Source organism: Giraffa tippelskirchi, chromosome 3 (assembly GCF_054371585.1).
Source record: "Giraffa tippelskirchi isolate mGirTip1 chromosome 3, T2T-mGirTip1v1.2.pri, whole genome shotgun sequence".
NCBI lineage: Eukaryota > Metazoa > Chordata > Mammalia > Artiodactyla > Giraffidae > Giraffa > Giraffa tippelskirchi.
Window position 1 is genome coordinate 20161637 of NC_137277.1, and position 24430 is coordinate 20186066.

A 24430-nucleotide genomic window follows, 5' to 3' on the forward strand; every position below is an offset into this window, starting at 1 on the left:
GCCCTTTTTAGATTTCATCTTTAATATCTCTTTGTACTAAACAAACACAACCAAACACTAATAGCTGTTATTTTTTAAAACCCTAATAGTCTTACACATACACACACTGTTATGCAAAGAACATCCTCTAGTATGTAAGGTGAAATGTCTACATTTCCTATAAACTACTGGTTTTAATGCAGTAAAACTTGCATTCGAAATAGGCACGCAATTTCAAGTATTTCAACTCAGACGCATAAAAACAATGTGTATACGTGTCATTCTTCATCGGTACTGTCTCCTCATTCCCTTGAACCGGCCACTGTGCGAGCCGTTGGCCTTTGATGCTTGAAGCGACGGAACGAAGGGCAAGGTTAAATCCACTACCTTCTCCCCACGCACTCTAGTAATTACTCTATTTCCACGTCATGTTTCCGGGTGTGTGTGTCCCGACTCACGCAGAAACTGAAGTTCAAAGCAGGCAGGAGTCACCCATGTTCTTTTTGCTGTCCCCAGAAACCCATTTTGGGCGTTGGGCCCCTAGAGGATCTGGCGACACCTGGGGACTGTATAACCGGCTGATTCCCACGTGGTAAGTGGCTCCCAACCTCGGCCCCACGTGGTGCCAAGGGCCGGGAAAAGGGAGAGCAGGCAGAATGGAGCCGCATAAGGGGCATTTAAAGTGTCTTGACGTCACGCACTGCCAGGAACTCAGCTGAGTTTTCAGCAGAACATTCCAGTCATCTTCCCTCCCTCCCCCCGGGCTCCTATGCCTAGGGCCTCGGTTCTTCCCCAGTTGTTGCGGAGGGAGGAGCTCTAAGAGTCGGAACAGCCAGAACAGGGGCGTTCCCAGCCTTGTATTGGCTCCGCCCTTTCCCCAGAGGCTCTCTTCATTGGCCAGTGGGTGGGGCTTCGGATGTAGCGTATGCTCACCAGGGCCTCTGGGTGGCCGAGAAAACTGGTCATGTCATGAATTATACATGAGAGGCGTGCCTAGGCCAAGCGGGGGCTGGGCGGGGATTGGCTGGAGGGGCTGTAATTCAGCGGTTTCCGGAGCTGCGGCGGCGTAGACCGGGAGGGGGAGCCTGGGGTTCCGACGTCGCCACTGAGGGAGAGAGCCCGAACCGGATCCCTGACGAGCACCCCAGCTCCGCGCTCTCCCCACTTCTGCTTAGGGGAGACTCCGCGGCCTGAGGGAGCCCCGCGGCCCTCACCCCGGCGCAAGCGCAGCCCCGGCCAGTCGGGCCTCAGCCCGAGCAGCAGGTGAAGGGGGTTAAGGGTGGGGCTGCCCCCCGACGGCCTCTAGGCCTGGGCATCCCGGGGGAGGAGGGGCGCGCTGGGAGCTTCTGGGGTGTTTGGGGGAGTAGTGAATGGAAACTTCAGAGGGGCCCGGGGGATACGAGGAGACACGGAGGGTCGCTCTGAAGGGACAGTTCCCCGGGATGACAGGAGCCGACCTCTGAAGGGACAGGATGCGTTGGAAGGAAGTTTCGTTCTTTGGAAAAAGGGGAGACGCAGAGGAAGAGAGAGAATGGGCTGGAGGGGGAAGACTGTGGGGCGAGGGTACTCTAGGGTGGGGGGGCAGGAGCGAGGGACAGCCCCCCGACTTCCTGCTCCCTGAGGCTCTGGGGACGTTCCGGCCACAGGAGCGACTGTCACGCCGGCGGAGATCACGGAGGGGGGTGGTTGGCATGCGCCTCCTCCCCGCCCCCCGGCGGGGCCCGGCGTCTCCCGGCTGAGCCACTTCCTCCGCCTTGGCCTGTTCCTGCTCCTTTAGGAGCCAGCTGTGCCCCCCTGGAGGAGGTAGGAATAGGTGTCTTCCCTTTACAGCCTTGCGGGCTGTTTGGTTATGGGTAGGATTATTGCATAAGAATCAAGTTTCCTGTAGAGAAATTGACAGTCTTGTACTCTTTCTAAACTCCCTCCAGCCTTTTTCTGGGTTAAAGTCATGTTTCTCTTCTCCCTCTTCTAAAAAAACAAAATAAAACCCCCATCAAGCCAGCTCTAAAGAGAAATAAACCTTTTTCCTCCTTGACATTGTTCTTTTATAACCACTGGTAAACTTGGCCAGAAGATAAATAATTGAGCCCTGGCGTTTACTGGATTGTGGTGTTGCTTAATTGCATAGAACAGAATGAACCAATCGAGAGTGGGAGTTTTCTGTCTCAGAGCCAAGATCTTGGGTAAATGCAGAGGAGAGGGAAACAAAGACAGGCTGGCCTTGGCAAAGCCATGTGTGCAAACTTTACCTGTGTTTGGGGGTGTGGTTGCACTTCAGTTAGCTTAATTCAAACCGTCACCTGAGTGGTTTTTTCCATGTTTAGTCCACATCTTTCTGTGTTATATCAAGTGGATGCATGGTATTGACACACTTATTCTTATTAAAAATATATATTACGTGTCCCTGCTGGTTGGTTAAATAAATAAAGGGCATATTTATTCTGTGTGTGGGTTGTAATTTTTTGGCTGGCTGAGCTGATACAGCATTGGTTTGAATAAATCAGAACTGTAAATTATCTGAATCTTTTATATGTGGATTTAAGCTGTTATGACTTGATTTAGCCAATTTTATGTTTTTATATTAAATATGTCTGTATTCCCTGAGTCAATGCGTTTATTTCCTTATTACATGTGCCAGGCTGAGCTACTAGTAGAATTTTTGCAGTGACATTTGCACAGTGGGATGGAGGAAAGAAGTCTTTAATACAAGAAAAATACAGAAATTGTAGATGCTAGAGGCTTTTTTTTTTGTATTTATTATTTATTTATGGCTGCATGGGTCTTATTTGTGGTGCGTGGGTTCAGTTGCCCCCAGGCATGTGGGATCTTAGTTCCCCCACCAGGGATTGAACCTGACTCCCCTGCATTGAAAACGCAGATTCTTAACCACTGGACCACAGGGAAGTCCCTGAGGCTTGATCTCAATCTCTATATTTGCTAGCATATCTACCACAAAGAACCACTAGAAAATTCATAAATCTTCTATCTTTATATGTAGTTCTTTTGGTAAGAATAGCCATCTAGAAATATCCATAATTATGACTTGCCCCACGAAGGGTAAGTAGTTTATGTAATCTTAACTCTGTTTTGAAGATAAGGAAATTGAGGTGTAAGGAACAAGACACTTGCCCGGGCAGCAACATACCATAGTGGTGGAGCTTGTACCTTCTGTATATTTGTTTGCTTTTGACTATCTATGCTTAAGTATTAGGTCTTAATTTAGAGTGACTGTAGGCCCTACTGGGAAAAGTGTCAGTGAAATTCTAACATATACCTAGACAATGAAATACTGTCAATATCCTGTAAGACTCCAAGGGAGATATTTAAAATAAACAGTTGAGTCCCATTTAGGTTATTACAGAATATTGAGCAGCATTACCTGTGCTATACAGTAGGTCCTTGTTGATTATCTGTTGTAAGATAGCAGTGTGTACATGTCAATCCCAAACTCTCAATCTCCTTCCCCCCAGGTAAGTAACTTTTTAGTCTGCATAATTTACCATCAGAGTTTAGCTATTTGCTAATGGAAATAGAGATTTACTGAGGCAGGTTTGTAGGTGAAGGACAGTCATGACCTAAATTTCATTTAAACCAAAGTGTGTTGATCAGTGGTCATTTGTATCTCCAGAAGGTTGCTCTCTCCTCCTGCCTCTGCACATCATGACTTTGAGATTGTGAGACGGGGCAGAGGTGGCCATCATTCCAGAGGCTGAGTCCAGCACCTTTTAACCTTATGGCTTTCTCAGAGGTGATGTACAGATCAACAAATATTTACTTTTTACACCTTTGTGAAAGTTGCTGTGAGGAATAGGATGCCTTGTTCACAGACCCTGCAGTCTACTGCGACAACTTCATAAATTTCTTATCCATGTAATGCAACTTGATTTCCTCAAAGAGATGGTGAGACTTTAAGCCCATGCTGTCCAGCAAGGTAACTATTATATGTTTTAAAACATATAGCACAGATATAGAACATTTCCGTTATCATAGAGTGGAATGCTTCGCTGTTGGACAGTGCTTCACTAAGCACTACAGGTCTTCAGAAGGAGGAGAGGTTATGAGTCTTGCAGTTGTCTATAAGTCTTCTTGCCAGAGGAAAGATTTGATCTGAGACCCACATAATGGTTGGCATTTGACTGATGTAAAGAATTCGGGGCGGGGAGGTATGGTGATACAGCACAAACCCAATTCTAGTAGATTAGCAAAGTAAATAGAGAAGGAGTAAGAGGTCTTGAATGCAAGGTCAAGGAGTTTAAAGATTTTTGAAGCTGAATATTGATGTTTAATTATGGAGTGCCTACTACATGCCTAACCTTGGTTAATTTGTATAAAATAAATGGGTATGTGTGGCCTCCGTCCCAGGGGAATTGTCATTGAAGGTGACCATATAAACTGGACCAGCATCCAAAAAGATGGGTCCTGACTTTGCAGATTTGTGTGGTTAAGTACAGAAGTGGGTTTTTTGTTTTTCTTTTTAATGAGGATTTTTAACTGGCTACACATGTCCACTCATATTTTCTGTCTCCCATATTTAAAAAATTTTTACCTTAACTTTTGGGTCATGTGTGACAACTAGCCAAAGAACACTTGAAGGACATCTTCAGATCCTGGAGAACTCCTGGTGTCCTGGAGCAGCCTTGGTGAGGTCCAGCAGAATGACATCCCTGGGCTACCTCAGTCTGTGTTGGTTATGGTGAAAAAATTAATATTGTGGTTACACACTTGTTGCAAGGAACCTTGGGTTAGTGTGGGGCCCTTTTGTCAGGATGGTTTTATGGTACTTCAGTAGTGAGTTGTTTGAAATATCTCCAGTTTTTGAAAGGAATAGCATATGCAAGAAAGGATTTCTATTATGTTCAGTTTTCCTATATCATATTATTAATATCACAACTCTTAGTTCAGATCAACAAGCATGTTATGTAATGAGAGCCAGTTATCATGCTAGGCAGGATTCAAGGATAATGCAATATGGTCCCTGTTTCATGGAACCGGAAGTGGTATTATAGGGGCCAGGGTATGTGCTTCGTCAGTAGGGACTTAGGATTGGAAAGATGACAGCACAGTGGTTCAAAGGTCAGGCTCTGGAGTCCAACACATTCTCGGATTGGATCCTATATCTGCCTCTTCTTAGTCGGAATCTGAACCTCAGTTTTCTTACCTGTGAAAGGAGAGGCTAACAGTATTTATCTCCTAGTGCTATTGAAGACTCCAGGAGATGACGCTGGTAAAATACTTAGCATAATACCTGGTATACAGTAAGAACTCGCTAAATCTAAGTTTTTATTAAGTGTCTAAGAAAAGAGATTAATTCTTTTTAGGGATGAGAGAGAAAGGCTTTATTATAGAAGGGTATTCACGTGGGAACACCTGATCAGGGTTTTATAGGATGAATAGAATTCTCCCAACAAAGTTGAGTTGGTGAATAGCTGTATTCAAGGCTGAGGGAACATGAGCGTGCAGAGGCTTAAAACAGCATAGTGTGTTCAGGGAGCTATAAGTGGAAGTTCTTAATTTAGGAGAACTGAGGAGAAAGGAAGCCTGATTCTTAGCCCTTCTGTTAATAATTGGGTTCAGATGTCATTAAGTTAAGTTGTTTTTTTTCCTGTTTATAAAAGTAATGCATGCTACTGTAAAGAAATTTAAATTTGTAGAAATATAAACTATGTATATTTTTTTATATGTGTCTTGTTAGTTTGGTGTGTGTTTCTCCAGATATTTTGTAGCTTCTTCTACCTACCGATTTATCTTGGACAAATTTATTGCGAATTCCTTTCTAATAGCCTAATAAAAAAGTAATAAGGAAGGCAGACCTGCCCCCCAAATAAAGTTTAGATTGTCTGATTTCCTTTTTGCTAAAACTTCCCCCCTCCATCCATAAGAATAAATGACTTTCCTAATCACTGAACTTTTCCCTGACCTTTGACTTTTTAACTACATCAAACAACAAGCTTTCCTATGGTAACTGTTACTGTAGTGTCGAAATGCTTGGGTGAGGTGAGTTTGAGGATTTCATGATCCACAGTTGTGATAGGAGTCAAAAGAATGGCAGTGAGGTTGGACTTCCTGGTCTTTCATCCCAGATCCAACACCTCTTAGATCTCGGGTCAGTTGCTTTAACTTCTCTGGGTTTCGCTTTTCTCTGTCCAGAAAGTGCAGATACCAGATCCAATTGTAAGGGATTTGTGAGGATTGAGCAAGATAATGTATGTGAAGTACTTTGCACAGAACCTGGGAGAGAGCTGAAAATGGAGTGCTAATAATTGCTGTTATTAAAAACCACAGTATCTAACATAAAGTCACGCCAGTTCATGACCCAAATGAAAGGAGGAGTAATCAGGAGCTTCTAACCTAATAGGAAAAAAATTAAATGAATAGGGAGCAGGGGGATTTACACTGTGGTGGAGGAGATGTAGGCTATCACGTAAAAGGAATAGGGCAAACTGTAAATTCCTGTTTACACGGATGCCCTTGTCAGACGTATGTCTCTCTACATCTTCTGATGGTGGCCCATTTATTTGAAGTAATATTCAACACATTAGATTTTTATGGCCACTTAGGGATGTAAACAGTCCCTTGCAGTTCTTCTTGATACAAAAAGTACAGATAATACGAAAGGTTTGAGAGGTGGGGGACTCAGGCAAGGAAGGTGGGCCAGCACGCAGCTTGGGGGTGAGGCTGCACCCTAAGTAGAGTGAATAATCCTATGAGGCCAGGAGGGGATTTGTTCTTTCACATCTGTGCTATGTGAGTGCGTGTGTTTTCATTGGAGGAGTCGAGCTTTACTTTCCTGTCCTGTAACTTTCCTTTGCAAACGAAAACTCAAAACAGCCTTGTGGTTTAAGAAGAGCCACTCAGCACCTCCATGAAACAGATTCTCTTGCACCAGCTCTCCGGTTTGGGGTCAGAGAAGGCCGAAGAGAAAAGGCCTGCCGCTGTTTCTTGGCCGAATGTGGGGCGGGAGGAAGCCAGCAGAGTTTGAAAGAGAAAGTAAACCTTCTGGTAAATAAATGGCTTCCCTATTGTGGAGGAGGAGTGCAAATTATTAGGGGGATGTTTGGGTAGTTTTTGTAGAAGCCGTTTCTGAAAACTGATTGAGATGATTGAGGGTGAGCCCGATTTAGGGAAATCCTGCCTGGCCTGCTGTGAACCCACTGTTAGTCCCACTTTGTTGATTGATTTTATTAGTTTGTGGCAGCCTGACCTCCCATTCTTGTTAGGAGAATTGGAGGATCTGAGTGTGACTGAGCACCTGCTTAGGTAAAAGCTTCCTGAAATGCATGTTTTTTTGCTTCTTTTCTAATGTTCATTTTGTTTTTACTTTTAAGCGAATACTTTTTCTGACAGAAGCTTAAATCATGAGACTTTCCCTTTGTTCTCTCCTCCCCCTCCCACCTCCAGTCCACCCAAATGTCATCCTCAAAACCTCAAAACCCAGATGTTAGCTGTGTAATTACCTCTCTTCTAAACCAAGCAAAGTGCAATCTTGCGTTGAGTTGGCATTAAAAATCGTCAGCCTTTGAATTTCTTTCTACTTGTGGTTTAGATACAGTAAATATTTAATCTCAGACTGACTTTGCCTGACAAATCAGTCTTGTATTTGGACCTCTTTTTATCAATAGGTTTAGAGAAAGCAAATTTATTGAAACATTAGCCAAAATAAAATGTGTTTAGAGTGGTCACTGTCTTATGCATCAGGGCAGGTGGGTTAATCAGAGCCTTCTGAAGCCAAATCTCAATATTTATTCTTTTTTATTACCTCATATTTAGTTTGAACAAATGCATATATATCAATATTTATTCTTAATTCTGTGTGTTATTACCCTTTCCATTCGAGTACATAAATAAGTAGATAGAAGCACCTGGGACAATTTAGGGTCCTGATTACTATGTTGAAGAATCCTAGGTTCATGGAGCCATCTAAGATTCCTGTTTCTCAAATGTACTGCTGTGGTGCTGGATGTTAATAGGGTGGGAGTGGCAAGGGGAGGCTGTCCCTATAGGGGGAAAAGAGGTGGGGGATAGGTGAACTCTGTACTTCCCACTTAATTTTAATTTGAACCTAAAATTGCTCTTAAAAGTCATTTATTTAAAAACAATCCTGCAGAAATGACTGTGTCCTGGGTCAGAAGTGCCCTCTATACAGCTGTGTGATTCCAGTGACTTCTACCACTGGGTTCCCTAAACTTGGCAAAGAGAGTGGCTTTCTTTTACCATTATCTCCCAAGTAATGGAGAATGCGACTAGAAGTGGGGCATCCAGAAAACAGGTACAAGTTTCTGGATAAACCTGCTTCCCCTTTCCTTAGGAGAGATAAATGCTAGTCTGAACCACAGATTTTCAGCAAGAATGTATCAGTTTTGTTTTTCAGTTCCAGACTAGTTCTCTTACTTTAGGGGGGAGGGGGAGTTTAATCGGTACAGTAAATGGAAAGTCTCCCCTTCACCTGATCCTCTGAACTTCTCTCCCAGGGACAGCTAGGTACCTATTTCTTACTTTATCTTTCCAGAATGATCATGTGTGATATACACGCAAACATGTTATTCTCTCTCTGTTTTTCTTCCTTCCACAGACAGTAGCAAATTATACCTGTAACTCAGTATCTTTTTGAAGACACTTTGTTTATCTTAGAAAATACTCCATGTGAATATGTTTATATCTGCCTCATGTTTTTAAGATCTGTATAGTGTGGACTTAGGGTGGGATGAAATATTCAGTATTGTGACCTCACATAGAAGAACTGGGAAGAGGAGAAAAATTACAATTTATTTATTTTTAAATCATTTTTAAATCATCATAGTTGTCTAGGCTACAGATGTTGTAATTCATCTAATGATAGGCATAGGTTGCAGAATCTAAAGACCAAATGATGTTGTGGTAGGTAGCAGTTGTGGTAGGTGTCATCATGTTTGTCTTTGCTGCCAAGTCACTTGAGTCGTGTCTGACTCTGTGCAACCCCATAGACGGCAGCCCACCAGGCTCCGCCGTCCCTGGGATTCTCCAGGCAAGAACACTGGAGTGGGTTGCCATTTCCTTCTCCAATGCGTGAAAGTGAAAAGTGAAGGTGAATATGTACCACAGCTTCCTTATCCATTCGTCTGCTGATGGACATCTAGGTTGCTTCCATGTCCTGGCTATTGTAAACGGAAGCTGTGGTACATATACACAATGGAATATTACTCAGCCATTAAAAAAAATACATTTGAATCGGTTCTACTGAGATGGATGAAACTGGAGCCCATTATACAGAGTGAAGTAAGCCAGAAAGAAAAACACCAATACAGTATACTAATGCATATATATGGAATTTGAAAGATGGTAACGATAACCTTATATGCGAGACAGAATAAGAGACACAGATGCATAGAACAATCTTATGGACTCTGAGGGAGAAGGTGAGGGTGGGACGTTCTGGGAGAGTAGCATTGAAACATGTATATTGTCATATGTGAAATACAACACCATTCCATGTTCGATGCATGAGACAAATGCTCAGGGCCGGGGCAATGGGATGACCCAGAGGGATGGGATGGGGAGGGAGGTGGGTGGGGGGTCCAAGAAGGGGAACACATGTAAACCCATGGCTGATTCATGTCAATGTATGGCAAAAACTATTACAATATTGTAAAGTAATTAGCCCCCAACTAAAATAAATAAATTTATTAAAAAAAAAAAAAAAAAGTGAAGGTGAAGTCGCTCAGTCCTGTCCGACTCTTTGCGACCCCATGGACTGCAGCCTACTAGGCTCTTCCGTCCATGGGATTTTCCAGGCAAGAGTACTGGAGTGGGTTGCCATTGCCTTCTTAATGTTTGTCTTTAGACACAGATAAATAAATCTGTACCTGTATACTTTTAGTGGGCTTCCCTGGCGGCTCAGCTGGTAAAGAATCCACCTGCAATGCAAGAGACTTGGGTTCGATCCCTAGGTTGGGAAGATCTCTTGGAGGAGGGAAAAGCTACCCACTCCAGTATTCTGGTCAGGAGAATTCCATGGGCTGTATAGTCCATGGGGTCGCAAAGAGTTGGACACGACTGAGCGACTTTCACTTTCATAATTTTAATGTTTTAATCATAATATGCATACTGTTTGTTTATTTATTTTTTTGGTTGCTCCAAGTGGCTTGCAGGATCTTAGTTCTCCAAGCAGGAATCGAACCAGCACCCTCAGCAGTGAAAGCATGGAGTCATAAGCGCTGGGCAGCAGGAAACTCTCCTATACATACTGTTTAGACATGTAGCTTTTCAGTTGACAGAGTGAACATTTTCCCCTTTAAACATAAACTTTGTTTTGTTTCTGGCCACATTGTGTGGCTTGCAGCATCTCAGTTCCCCTCTCCAAGGGTTGAATCCTGGCCATGGAAATCCTAACTACTGGATTCAGTTCAGTTCAGTCACTCAGTCGTGTCTGGAGGAATCCTAATCACTGGAATCCTAACCACTAGGCTACCAGGGAACTGCTTAAACATAAACTTTAATTCTGTGGAGAAGTCTAGCTACATTATTAAATGTGAAACTCCTGTGTGCGCCTGTCACTTGCACAGGTAGGAATTGTTGCACACCTCCTCTCCCGAAATTTTTAAAACTTGCTGTTCATATACCTATGATGCCAGGACCCAGCTTCCATTGATCTTAATCACTCCATCCCTAAATCACAACAGACTTTTGTCTAAGCTCCCCTTGTTCCTTTGGCAAGTGAAGACAGAGTTTTTGTTTTTGTATTGTTCCTGGATGGGTCAGGAATATTCCCTGGAAGAGAGCATGGCGACCCATTCCCGTATTCTTGCCCACGGAATCCCATGGACAGAGGAGCCTGGTAGGCCACAGTCCATAGGGTTGCAAAGAGTTGGGCACAATTGAAGTGACTTAGCACACACACATGGATGGGTTGCTCCCTGATGCTTCTATTTGAGTTGCCTAGCAGCAATTTGCAGAGTGTGGTCTGCAGTGGGTCTCTGAAATCCTTTCAGGGTGAGTCTTTGAGATTAAAACTATTTTTATAAAATTATTTGTGTTTTTTAATTAGTTGGCGTTTGCACTTATACTAGTACTCCTTGTACTCAGTGCCCTTTCAGGGGAAAAAAATATCTGATTTCACTTAATGCCCATGATAAAACAGTCAACAATATTAATTTCATTCTCTTTCAGCTCTTGATGACTTTTTTTTCTTGATGGCTTTTTGATACTCTGTAGTGAAATGGCAGGGCTGCAGAAAGCACTTCTGCAAAGAAGTGTGGTGGAATAGCACTTGTGGAGTTGTTGTGATTTCAAACTAGCTGCTTTTTTTCACGAAGCACCATTCTTACTTGAAAGAATGATTGACAGACCGACAGGGATATTGATATTTTCTCAAAAACGAAAGGAGGGAAGCCTTTTCTTCAAGGAAAACCACCGACATAATTTGTTGCCGATGATAAAATGTAAGCTTTAGAGTGGAAATTAGAGTTTGAGAAACTTATATCCGCTACTGTGTATTTGACAGCTTCTCAGTATTAATATAATTTTTTGATAACGTGATTTTGTGATAGTTTATAATGAATTATGTTGGTATTTGAAGGTCTGCATGTCTCTGAAATAGTGTTTTACAGATAGTTAATGCATGACATTACAAAATCAGGCATGAAAACATTTTATTCAAAATGCAGGATAGACGAATGGATTTTAATGTAACTGAGTGTGAAGAGTTCATTGCTGTGATTTCAGAATCTACACTGCCTCTAACCTTGAAGAAACTAGTACTTGTCAAGTTTTGATGTAGTATTAAATAATATCCAAAGTTATCTGCAAAGATTCTTAATATACTCTCTTTTCCTTTCCAATTAGTGTGAAGCCAAAATTTCTTCCTACATTTCAACCAGAACAACATACTGCAACAGGTTGAATGCAAAAACAGAGCTGTGAGAATCCAGCTGTCTTCTAAGGCAGAGATTAGAGAAATTGTTAGAGAAGCTTCCAAGACTTTAACAATGTCACTCATTCCACTAAATTTTTTTTTTTTGAAAATTTTTTTTGAAAAAAATTGTTTTTCATAGAGATGTTATTTAAGTAATAGGTTTATTTTTTAAATAAATTAATAAATATATTTTAAATTTCTCAGTTTTAGTTTGTAATACAGTAAACATTGATATACCTCCATAAACAAATGCTCCTTGGGATCCTCAATTTTTAAGGGGGTCCTGAGAATAAAAAGTTTGAGAACTGCTGATCAGCAGGTTTTAGCATAAGAACTCCTTGAATAGTTGTTGAAGAAAGAAAAAGAAGATTATATGGTTCTGCTCCAGAGAGTCTGGGTTAGTAGATCTAGGGTTATTTTTTAACAGACAGCTGGTGTTCTGATACAGGTGGTTCTTGGTGTGAGAATGCTGCTCTGAAGGATCATAAGCTATAAGTCTTCAGATTAATGAAGTCATATCCACAGGGTATAGAAATCATTTGTTTTGGGGATAAAAGTAAATGGTAGCTATGTGGTCTACCAAGGAAAAATGCTTTGCAGATTTCTTTTTATGCTGTTTGTTCTTAGTATTTATGGATCTGAATATTAATCAAGGGTGGATTATAGTCATAATAAATAATCATAAAGAATCACTTTACCAAATTAAAGTTCAATTTGGTTTTATTGATAGGCCATCCATGAACATATTAAGATAGTTTCTGAAGGCTCGGGTTAATTTCTAAAGACAGTTCTGGTTAAGAATTGTCTTTAAATTCTATAAGAAGTGTTCTGTTTCAGACATGTCTTTAACTTTAGTATATACATGTAACATAAGTAAAGCTCTCATTTTCCTTCTTGTAATTGTATTACAAATTCAAAGAGAAGTTTACTTGTCAGAAATCATACAGCAGAGGTAAGACTTCAAAACATATGATTTGACTCCACTAGCCTGGGAGTTTGAAGACTCCAAGTTTGTGTTCTGGTTTTATCTCTGCCTTTTGTGATCACTTAAGATTTTGATAGAATTGTTACTTTATTTTGGAACCTCAGGGTTCCCTTTGGCTCAGTGGTTGACTGGAAAATCCAATGTGACTTTATGCTTCAGGCCAGGCTCTGTCTGGGTGTAATTTTTAGGATTTAGATCATAAGCTACTTCCAACTCAAGCTAAAATAGGGTTTCTAAATTCTAAGTTACTGTCTTTCTAAGTATTTATTCTTTTTCTTTCTAAGCCATGTCCACTCTCTCACTTTACATTGTCAGGTTTTAATTTCATGAGTAATTGAGACTTTTTCTTAACCTTCTCTTATGTGTAGATGCTAATGGATAAGATCAGCTGCTCTCTGAAGATTGCCCACATTATGCTAAACTATGATGTACAATGAGGTCACCTATTTTTCCAAGTATGCTATTCATTTTGATAAGAATTTCATAGAAAAGCTTGTCTAATTTGGGGAGATAGCTCATCTTCCTCCTTAAATATAATTGAAACTCTGTGGGGTCAGTTTATCTTTTAAAATATTTTTCATAAAGCTCAATATATTTAAAAAATTAGTAGATTATATATTTAAGAGCAGTCTTAGGATGCATAAAAATTGAGCAGAAAGTACAGAGAACCCCTCTATACCATCTTCTCGCTCCTTCCCAGTTTGTCCAATTATTGACATCTTGTCTTAGAGTGACACATTTGTTACCATGGATGAGCCAATATTGACACATTATTATTAACATTAGAGTTCACTGTGTTATACATTCTGTGAATTTTGACAAATGTATAATGACATGTATCTACTGTTACAGCATCATACAAAGTAGTTTCAACTGCCCTGCAGATCCCCTGTACTCTACCTATTCATCCCTCCCCCAAACCCTGGCAACCACTGATCTTTTTTATTATCTGCATAGTTTTGTCTTTTTCCAGAATATCGTGCGGTTGGAAATAGTCATTTCAGTTTGCCTTTGTTCACTTGGCAACATTGATTCAGATTCCCCCATGTCTTTTCAAGGCTTGATAGTGCATTTCTTTTTATTGCTGAGTAATATTCCATTGTCTGTGTGTACCACATTGTTTATCCATTCACCTATTGAAGGACATAATAATTGTTCCCAAGTTTGAGCACATATGAATAAAGTTGCTATAAATAATTTGTGTGCAGGGTTTTGTGTAGAGTAAGTTTTCAACTCATTTAGGTACGTACCAAGAAGTGGGTTTGCTAGATCCTAAAGGAAGGAGTGCCACCAGGGATCTCTACATCTGTCACCATCTTGCTCGCACTTTTAGTGGTGTTGGCATAGCTGAAAATCTTTTTTAAAAAAATTCTCTCCTCTTGGCTTTTGTGACATGTTCCTTTGGTTTTCCTTCAGTCTTGCTTCTTTCCTGGTTGCCTTTCCTGGTTCATCCTCTACCTGAACACGAGTGGTGAAGTGCTTCAGACCACGGTCTGGGGCTCTCTTTTCTCTTCTTTTTCTGTATCCTCTCCCTGATTTTTGTTACCCATTACTTCGACTTGAACCATCATCTCCATCCTGGTGACTGATGCATCTCCAGCCCAAGTGTCTCCAGGCTCCCAATTTCTGTGTCCTGATGCTTAATTGACATTTCTCCTTGAATGGTTATAGTTACCTCCTATTTATCTGTCAAAAAAATAAAAAGCCCTCTTTAAAAAAATATGTATTTATTTACTGGAGTATGGTTGTTTTACGCTGCTATGTCAGTTTCTGCTGTACAGCAACGTGAATCAGCCATATCTATACATATAACCCCCTCTTTTTTGGATTTTTTTCCCACTTAGGTCACCTCAGAGCACTAAGTAGAGTTCACTGTGCTATACTGTAGGATCTTAGTATCTTTTTTTATATTGAAGTAGTTGACTTACAATATTGTGTTAGTTTCAGGTATACAGCAAAATAGATAGACAGATAGATAGACAGATAGATAGATATGCTTACCAGGTGGCTCAGTGGTAAAGAATCCTGCCAGTGCAGGAGAAGCAGGAGATGCAGGTTCCATCCCTGGGTCGCGAGGATCCCTTGGAGGAGGAAATGGCAACCCACTCCAGCATTCTTGTCTGGAAAATCCCTTGGACAGAGGAGCCTGATGGGCTGCAGTCCATGGGTCCCAAAGGGTCAAACACGACTGAGCTTGCAACAACATATATGTATATGTGTGTGTGTGTGTGTGTGTATTTTCCAGATTCTTTACCATTATAGGTTATTACAAGATATTGAGTATGGTTCCCTATGCTATACAGTAAACCTTATTGTTTATTTTATTGTATTTATTTTTTAAATAAATTTATTTATTTTAGTTGGGGGCTAATTACTTTACAATATTGTAGTGGTTTTTGCCATATATTGACATGAATCAGCCATGGGTTTACATGTGTTCCCCATCCTGAACCCCCGTCCCACCTCCCTCCCCATCCCATCCCTCTGGGTCATCCCATTGCCCCGGCCCTGAGCATTTGTCTCATGCATCAAACCTGGAATGGTGTTCTGTTTCACATATGATAATACACATGTTTCAATGCTATTCTCTCAGAATGTCCCACCCTCACCTTCTCCCTCAGAGTCCGTAAGACTGTTCTATGCATCTGTGTCTCTTATTCTGTCTCGCATATAGGGTTATCATTACCATCTTTCAAATTCCATATATATGCATTAGTATACTGTATTGGTGTTTTTCTTTCTGGCTTACTTCACTCTGTATAATGGGCTCCAGTTTCATCCATCTCAATAGAACTGATTCAAATGTATTCTTTTTAATGGCTGAGTAATATTCCATTGTGTATATGTACCACAGCTTCCTTATCCATTCATCTGCTGATGGACATCTAGGTTGCTTCCATGTCTTGGCTATTGTGAACAGTGATGCGATGAACATTGGGGTACATGTGTCTCTTTCACTTCTGGTTTCCTCAGTGTGTATGCCCAGCAGTGGGATTGCTGGGTCATATGGCAGTTCTATTCCCAGTTTTAAAAATATGGAACGCTTCACGAATTTGCGTGTCATCCTTGTGCAGGGGCCATGCTAATCTCTGTATCGTTCCAATTTTAGTATATGTGCTGCCGAAGCGAGCACTATTGTTTATTTTATATATAGTGGTGTGTATCTGTTAATCCCATACTCCTAATTTATCCCTTCCCCCCAAAAACAGAACTCTTAAGCTTTCTCACCACAAGCTTGTGCCCTTCTCCCTGCCTAGCTCTCCCCATCTAAGAAAATAGCATCCCCATCTAGCCCATTGTAAAAGCCGAAAACCTAGGAATAGCCTTAATTCCCCCTTTCTCTCAGACTTCCCTGTAGCTCAGATGGTAAAGAATCCGCCTGCAATGCGGGAGACCTGGGTTTGATCCCTAGGTTGGGAAGATCTCCTGGAGAAGGGAAAGGCTACCCACTCCAGTATTCTGGCCTAGAGAATCCTATGGACTATAGAGTCCATGGGGTAGCAAAGAGTTTCTATTTTCCCCTTTCTCTCATGCCTCTGTTTCTCTTCTAACCATCAAGTCCTGCTGGTTCCACCTCTCAGGTTTTTTAAAATTCTTTATTTGTCTCGTCCTGACTTCCATTCCTGCTCTATGGTAGGGTAGATATCCTGAAAATCTCCCCTCAAAACACCAAGAGGGGACTTCCCTGGTGGCCCAAAGGTTAAGACTTCACACTTCCAATGCCAGAAGGCATGGGTTTGCTCTCTCCCCGCATGGGTTTGCTCTCTCCCTAGTCAGTGAACTGGGGGAACTAAGATCCTACCTGCAGTGAGGCCAAAAAATAAACCAAAAAAAAAAAAAAAAAAACCCACCAAGAAATATTGGCTACACTGAGCTCTCCAGGAAATTAGGGAAATCTTCAGAGGCAAAAATCAAACAGAATCTCCCAAAATAAGGGAGAGGAAGTCAGCCTATAGTAGGGGTGGGTGTGGGGGGCATTTCAATATCCCTGTTACTGAAGACTTTTTGTTTTACAGCCACTCCAGGCAGCAGACCAGGTCTTGCTCTTGGCGGGGAATCTGCCAAGTTGAAAAGAATTCCTAAGCATAGGGCTGTTGATTGTAGAGATTTGAATTTACACTCTTTTTGGTCCCAGAAACTCCTATCTGAGATTTTTAACAGTCTGAACAAATAGCTTACTTCCTTCCAGATGTGGTATCTAAATTATAACTCCCAGTCACTCACTATCTTACATCTTTATTGCTCTTATCACAAGAGGTAATTATCATCCCATTGACTTGTCTGTCTTCATCTCCAGGGCAGAGACCTGTCTGTCTTGTTCCACACTCTAAATTCTGCCTTTGGTTCCAGACCCAGGGTTTGTTTTTTTTTTTTGTATTTTCTTTTTTTGTTTTTTTTTAATGAATAGTTCCTTCTGAGAGAAGATAAAATGATGTTATGTCAGTTTTGTTTTGGTACTAAGCATTTCACTTTAACGTATTCTTGACCAGAGACGTATTAATACGTCTTTAGTCACCGAACATTATAGACCGAAGAGCTATCAGCATGTTTTTACAGAGTGATAAAATTAACATCAGGGCTTCTCAGGTAGGGCTGCTGCTGCTGCTGCCAAGTCACTTCAGTCGTGTCCGACTCTGTGCGACCCCATAGACGGCAGCCTACCAGGCTCCTCCGTCCCTGGGGTTCTCCAGGCAAGAACACTGGAGTGGGTTGCCATTGCCTTCACTGTCGAGTAGGGCTAGTGGTAAAGAATCTGCCTGCTAATGCAGGAGACTCCGGTTTGATCCCTGGGTTGGAAAAATGGCAACCCATTCTGGTATTCTTGCCTGGAAAATTCCATGGACAGAGGAACCTTGTGGGTTACAGTCCATTGGGTTGCAAAGAGTTGGACACGACTGAGCGAGTGCACGCACACGTGTACACACATGTAATTAACATCACGTGCAAAGTTGTTAGAGTTTAAAATTGATCAGAGCTTCATTATACGACTTTTGTTGTTATAACTCACATTTTGCTCTGTTAGATTATTATAAAAGCAAGTTTATTACTGTAAAAAATTTTTAAATGACACATTGCAAAATTTTGAGGGAAGAATTTTTTGGTGAACCTAATGCATATACTTTCTCTGATTATCCGAATGACATATACTGGAGTCTCACAATACGGTAGTTCTTCAGAATATAGTTCTGATTCAGACAATGTGAATATTAGACCCACAAAAAGACAGAAAATCTGAGTGATTCTGATATGGAAAGTGAAAATGAAACTCATGGTGTGGTGAAGACTTTACAGGTGTGTCAGGTGTAACTATTATTTGAATGTAATAATCTGCAAAGTGTTAGTGAAATGACAGAATTAAGTTTTGACTGGTGAAAAGAAAAATTACCAGCCACAGGTGATAGTTTCTGCAAAAATCCCCTGGTCTGTAATGAGTTAGAACATAATTTTAATTTTTATGCAGAGTAGTGCACATAAATAAGTTAGAAATTGAAGACTAATGCAAGACTTTATATTAAAAATGATAGTTTTCTGTTCCACTCTTCTTATTTCCAAGTATTGCTTCCCAGAAACAGTCTTATTTATTTTTAAAATTATTTATATTTATTTATTTATTAGACTGTTCTGGGTCTTAGTTGTGGGATGTGGGACCTATTTCCCACCCGGGATCAAACCCCAACCCCTTGCCTTGAGAACATGGAGTCTTAGCCACTGGAAGGACCACAAGGGAAGTCCCATCATCATAATTTTTAAACCATTTTAGTCAAACCACTAAATCATGAATTTTAAGTAAATAAGTATTGTGTACTGATAAGCTGCATAGTATACTGTTACATGATTACGTTTTCTTTCACATTCAGATTTTTTCCCTGGAGTTAGTATTTTTATCTTAAAAATGAATTTTTATAAAATAAAAAAAATCAAAATTATTTTCATAAAAAATCAATTTACTTTTCTTATACCTATTGCTAGCTTTCCCCAAATATTCCAACAGGTTTATCAAATGCCTGGCACTCTTACTGAAGATACTTAAACACATTCAGAATCTGTTTGTCATTTTCTGGGCAATCCTCTCACCCTATCATCCTGCAATCTGAGTCCCCTTTCACCTGTCTTCTATATTGGATTCCCCTTTCCCTAGATCTTATGTCTTCTTCTTTCTGTCTTGATTGCTTTATTTGCTGAACCACAAATTCTAGTAAAATACTATCAGGAAAAGGTGCCTGGGAAATCACTTTTCTGAATTGTTGAGTATCTGAAATCTCTTTATTCTTTCTTCACCTTGAATGATGGTTTGGGTGGGCACTGAATCAATTTGTTCATCAACTCGAAGGCATTGCTGGCTCCATTGGCTTTGAATCCTTCAGTGGCTGTGTTGAAAGGCTTATGCTGTTCTGATTTTTTATCCTCTCCAAGAGGCCTGATTCTTTTCTCTGGAAGTGTGTATGACTTCTTCATTCCCACTGTGCTGAAATTTCACAGAATATGCCTTAGTGCGAGTCTATTTTCATTCATTGGATTGAGTTCTAGATGGGTCCCTTTCAACCAGAAAAGGGGAATTCTTATTATTTCTTTGATAATTCTCACCTTTCCATTTCCCCTTATCTTTTTCTGAGAAAGATCTTGGTCAGATATTGGATCTTTTGGACAGATCATCTAAGTTGTGTTGTGTTTTGTTTCCTTTCTGCTTCTATTTTCCATCTTTTTTGTTGTGGATTATTTTCCATCTTTTTTTGTTGTAGATTTATTCTAGGAAGTTTTCTTGGTTCTTTCAACCCATCTATTTGATTTTAAATCCTGGCTGTCATTTTCAAGAGTCCTTTCTCAGTTGCCATTTTCATCTTCATCTTCTTTTTTTTTAATTGAAAAATATTTATTTTGCTGTACCAGGTCTTAGTTGCAACACATGGGAATCTTCATTGTGGCATTTGGGATCTCTTTCCCTGACCAGGGATTGAACTCAGGCCCCCTGCACTGAGAGCTTGGAGTCTTAGCCACTGGTTCACCAGGAAGTCATTCCTCTTAATTTTTATCCTATTCCTGTTTAACGTACATAACTTGTCTCTTTGAGGATATTATTTATAGTTTTGTGAAGTTTTTGTATACTGCTAGCAACTCTGGAACCAGTGACAGACTTTATTTTCTTGGGCTCCAAAATCACTGCAGATGGTAACTGCAGCCATGAAATTAAAAGACGCTTGCTCCTTGGAAGAAAAGCTATGACCAACCTAGACAGCTTATTAAAAAGCAGAGACATTACTTTGCCGACAAAGTTCTGTCCAGTCAAAGCTATGGTTTTTCCAGTAGTCATATATGGATATGAGAGTTAGACTATAAAGAAAGCTGAATGCCAAAGAATTGATGCTTTTGAACTGTGGTGTTGGAGAAGACTCTTGAGAGTCCCTTGGACTGCAAGGAAATCAAACCAGTCAGTCCTAAAGAAAATCAGTCCTGAATATTCATTGGGAGGACTGATGCTGAAGCTGAAGCTCCAATACTTTGGCCACCTGATGCCAAGAACTGACTCATTTGAAAAGACCCTGATGTTGGGAAAGACTGCAGGTGGGAGGCGAAGGGGACGACAGAAGATGAGATGGTTGAATGGCATCGCTGACTTGATGGACATGAGTTTGAGCAAGCTCTGGGAGTTGGTGATGGACAGGGAGGCCTTGCATGCTGCAGTCCATGGGGCTGCAAAGAGTTGGACGCGACTGAGCAACTGAACTGAACTGAACTGAGTATTCTCTGATTCCTGAGTTCCTCTTTTCTTATGTTCATCTCTCTCATATTGAAGGTTTTCTTCAAAAGGCTAATAGTTGAAGTTGAATGGTCTTGTTTGCTTGTTGGGCTTCCCTGTGGGGTGACTGGGGGAGGCCCTGACTGCCAGGCTTCTGGAAGCTGATGTATGTAGCCTCTCACCTTATTGCCATTGTTTCAGTTTAGTGCATCCTCAGCTGTGCCTGGTATCCCCAAGTCTGGAGTTAGCTTTCTCCAGGCAATAAGTATTCTTTCTGGGCTTGGAGAAAGGTAGTTATCTGGGGGATCTAAATCTGCTCTTTATGCAGGTTTTCAACCAGTTCTCCTATTTTTATCCAAACTTTTCACCCCTCCCTTCAACCATATCTCCCACCTCCAACTTTGAGCTTTTGGGGTGTTATCCAGCAGACACTTACTGTTCAGTTTTCTCGGCTGTACTAGGTCAGTTAACATCACTCTACTTTCTGGATTCTAGAATTTTATTGACATGTTTTGTCCATGGTCATCTCATTTCCCATTCTTTGTCCTTGTGGGTTTGTACCCATTGCCCCTGCTTTACTGTCACTTTAGTAGGCTTATGGGTCATGTTTAACCAGAAGATCTGTATTATGTTCTCTTAGCACCCCTGTGTTTGCACATGCTGGTCCCTCTACTTGTGTTGTAGCCACGCGTTCCAGGAAACAAATTCACTCAGAAGGACAATGCAGATAGTGGAGTGCAGTTTATTACACCAGCGGGCCCAAGTCAGAGTCTCCTGTTAGCCAAGGACCCTGACCAGTTTTTGTGAAACCTTCTATACCTTAAGTGTATGTGCCCAAACCCACCTCCCCAAATTCCCTGAAACTAGTCTGAACAAAGGAAAAAGAAAGATACAATCAAAGTTAACCTGTGATTCATATGCCTTAAACAGTGGACAGTTAATCAATAGGCTTGTGGTCATTCCCCAATAAGCATAATAGAATGTATGATTCTGTTCGGTTACACACATAATTAAGGTATTCTTTTAGGCGATGGAGAGCCCTGGGGCTCTTCCTTCTGGGGGCCTGGTTTCCCAGTTGGTATGTCACTTCCATAGATACTGGGCGTATAGCTCAAAGTCCATAGCCTGGCCCAAGGTGGAGTCCTGCTTTCAAGATAGAGCCTGTTCTGTTTCCTCCTTCACTTGGACTGGTTATCCCTTCATTTGTAGCATTACCAGCTCTCCCGCAGACCCACTGTACCTTGTGAAGTAATCTCCAAGAGATGGAGAGAGGAGGAGGAGATGGAAAAGAAGAAGAGGAAGTAAAGGAGGAAAGAGGAGAGAGATTGGAGTCAAGGCTTATATTCAAGGTTTTTAGCATAAGCACATGCAGGAGTAGAGGTGTCATTTGCTAAAATGGGGGAGATTGAAGGAGAAGTTGGCTGGGGGAGGTTTTTAATGAAAGGGTTAGTTCAGTTCAGTTCAGTTCAGTCGCTCAGTTGTGTCCGACTCTTTGCGACCCCATGAATTGCAGCATGCCAGGCCTCCCTGTCCATCACCAACTCCTGGAGTCCACCCAAACCCATGTCCATCGAGTCGGTGATGCCATCCAACCATCTCATCCTCTGTCGTCCCCTTCTTCTCCCGCCCCCAATCCTACCCAGCATTAGGGTCTTTTCCAATGAGTCAACCCTTCGCATGAGGTGGCCAAAGTATTGGAGTTTCAGCTTCAACATCAGACCTTCCAATGAACACCCAGGATTGATCTCTTTTAGGGTGGATTGATTGGATCTCCTTGCAGTCCAAGGGACTCTCAAGAGTCTTCTCCAACACCACAGTTCAAAAGCATCAACTCTTCGGCGCTCAGCTTTCTCTACCGTCCAACTCGCACATCCATACATGACCACTGGAAAAACCATAGCCTTGACTAGACAGACTTTTGTTGGCAAAGTAATGTCTCTGTTTTTAAATATGCTATCTAGGTTGGCCATAACCTTCCTTCCAAGGAGTAAGCGTCTTTTAATTTCATGGCTGCAGTCACTATCAGCAGTGATTCTGGAGCCCCCCAAAATAAAGTCTGACACTGTTTCCACTGTTTCCCCATCTATTTCCCATGAAGTGATAGGACCAGATGCCATGATCTTAGTTTTCTGAACGTTGAGCTTTAAGCCAACTTTTTCACTCTCCTCTTTCACCTTCATCAAGAGGCTCTTTAGTTCAGGGTATATTAAATTTGGGATGCTTATTAGACATCCAAGTGGAGATGTTGAGTAGCCAGAGGGTTCTGGAGTTCATGGGAGAGGCCAGGGCTGGAGATGTAAACTTGCGGATTGTCAGATGTTATTTTGAAGGAATAGGGACTAGATGACTCATTTAGAAAGTGAGTGCATAGGGGAAAGAAGAGATTAACTAGCGAAGTAGTTTTAACAGCAAAGCCTTTCCTTTTAAAACTCCAAATTCCATTCTCATGGAAGTTGGGCTCTATCAAGATGGCACTCCATCAGTGTGTTAGTAGAAGTGTTGTTCTGGTCACCAAGGGCCATAACCCAACTGAAATTTTAGTGGCACAAAGCCCCCGCCATCGTGTGCTCACAGATTCTGTGGGCAGGGAATCTATAAGGCAGAGGTGGCTGGTCTTAGCTCCACAGTGTCGGGGGCCTCAGCTGGGAAGACTGTAACATCTGGGGGCCGTTATCATTGGGAGGCTGCTTCACTCACACGTGGCCTGGGATGAATCAGCGGCTGATCTCAGCTGGGACTGTGCGCCAGCTGTCTCCACGTGGCCTCTCCCGCCTTGGGCTTCTCCCAGGGTGTTGGTTGGGTTCTGGAGAATGAGCCTTCCGAGGGAATCAACACTTCTGTTACAACTCTATTGGTTGGAGCGGTCATGGGCTTGGCCAGATTCAAGGGCAAGGGACAAAGACTCCTTCTCTCAAAGGGAGGAATATCAGAGAATTTGGAGCCATGTTTTATACCCACCACAAATGCCCTTTTGGATTTGAGGTTCTGACCCCAAACCACAGTCACTTTGAAGGAAGAGGTTCTAAGACAGGATCCACAGATAAGGATTCCCAGTCCCAGTTATCTGGTGCTCCAGGCTAAGTGCCCAGAATCAACTTAGTATCTTTTTAGAAAAGTAACCTGAATAAAGAAAAACTTCTTCCTTCTCCTCAGTAAGTGTTGAACTATATTGTGAGTCTGTGACATTGAGATTCAGAAATTTAGGTACTCTTTCTCTGCTTTATTTCAGTTGCCTGTCTTAAAAGAATATTACTAACTTACACAGCATTCTAAGTCAGTGGATGTTTTTTGACTCTTTTCATTTGGGCTTTGGCCAAAGATGATAGTATCTGCAGGCTTCCCCCGACCTCAACCCCTGCCCCGCCCCAGCAACTTGCCCTCCTCCTCCCTTTGCTGCTTCAAGCCTGGCAACTTTGACATGATGATTTGCTTCCCCAACATACAGTGTGTTTCTTGAAGACTATACTCCTGTTTTTGTTTATTTTAAAAAATATTTATTTGGCTGTGGCGGATCTTTAGCTGCAGCATACAAACTCTTGGTTATGGCATATGGGATCTTCTTCCCCAATTAGGGATCGAACCCAGGCCCCCCGCATTGGGAGCTCAGAGTCTTAGCCACTGAACCGCGAGGGAAGTCCCTATACACCTGTTTCTAAAAGTTGGCAGCTTGCCTCTGATCCCTGTGAGGGTGAGTCCCTCTGCATTCATTGGAAGGATGGTTTGCTTCCCTCTAGAAAAACCTCCAAATTCTAGGTAACCAGTCATATGGGGTAGAACTAGTCTTGTTGTTAGATGCAGTTGCCATATTGCTGGCGTGCTTTTCAGCACTGTAGCCATCAGTGAC

General features: G+C 41.7%; 1 protein-coding gene and 1 non-coding gene across 22 annotated transcripts in view; one reads left to right on the forward strand and one right to left on the reverse strand.

Moving 5' to 3' along the window:
- The first annotated feature begins 1045 nt into the window (after positions 1–1045).
- The window catches only part of STAT3 (signal transducer and activator of transcription 3), a 69815-nt gene continuing 46430 nt past the window's right edge, over positions 1046–24430 (forward strand). For 15 of the 21 annotated variants that reach the window (XR_014078941.1, XM_081577561.1, XM_081577563.1 and 12 more), the window contains exon 1: positions 1046–1242. The gene's annotated coding sequence lies outside the window, so the exon portion shown is untranslated. Of the gene's footprint in view, positions 1243–3607; positions 4620–24430 lie in introns of those variants that run through there. The other 6 variants (XM_081577568.1, XM_081577570.1, XM_081577581.1 and 3 more) reach the window with 3 other exon arrangements.
- Positions 15881–15984, reverse strand: LOC145543869 (U6 spliceosomal RNA). The gene has a single exon (XR_014081116.1). It is a non-coding gene; the product is annotated as a U6 spliceosomal RNA (small nuclear RNA).